Below are 922 nucleotides of genomic sequence, written 5' to 3'. Positions count from 1 at the left end.
ACCCCCCCCCCAATGCTTGCTTATTGATTTTGAGAAATATGTGCGTGACAATATTTCTTATTTCTCATGTCTCATTTATTAGGAATGATGTCAAACCTACCACCAGACTGTAGAAATATAAAGTTCTTTGAGTTAGTTCTATGCATTTACAATAAGATACTGTTGGGTTTTGTTCTTTTTTTCTATTAGCTTATTAAATATTGCACTATATTTTATCTGTCTAGGAGAGAAATCTTGAGAAAAGATTCTCATTTTTGTATTTAAACTTGCAAAACTCATTGTCATTCTGACATGTTGTCTGCTTGTTGACAAAAATACATAGGGCTTACTTACATTACTCACCATGCAAATTTTTGCTCTCTGCATTAGAGGTTACAGATATATTCTTCCCAAGGCGTGTGGCTGCCATTGGATCACTATGAATGAATCCCAAAACTTGTGGTGTTGAAGCAAAATGGATAATGATGGGAGGGAGGGACCTCAAAGCAAAGGAGCAGAGGTAACATAGTTTTGGAAATAAAGTATTTTTAGATAATGTTTAGAGTTTGGGTACAAAAATGGGAGCCAATCATCATAGTTCATTTACTTTTGGAATGAGAATAGAAAAGAAAGGGAAAATGGAGTCTAGAAATTGGAGGTGTTTTCATTTATTTGTTTGGTTTTGTTGTCAAATGGATGGGAGGCAATCTTCAGAAGGATCAGAGAAATATGTCTGTGAAACCAAACAGAGAGCTGAGAGAGAGAGAGAGTTAGTTCATTGGCAATTCTCTTACCCATATAAGAGCAGACCATTTAATTTAATGCCATAGAGACCATAAAACAAGATGATTGTGCCTTTGTCCCTCTTTCTTTCTCTCTCTCTCTCTCTCTCTCTCTCTCTACAGAGGACCATTTCCATTTCTCTCTCTACAATGGTGGACCA

This window comes from Cucurbita pepo, chromosome LG03 (genome assembly GCF_002806865.2).
Source record: "Cucurbita pepo subsp. pepo cultivar mu-cu-16 chromosome LG03, ASM280686v2, whole genome shotgun sequence".
In the NCBI taxonomy this organism is placed as follows: Eukaryota; Viridiplantae; Streptophyta; class Magnoliopsida; order Cucurbitales; family Cucurbitaceae; genus Cucurbita; species Cucurbita pepo.
The sequence above is the reverse complement of the archived record's forward strand: the minus strand, read 5'-3'. Positions refer to the sequence as shown.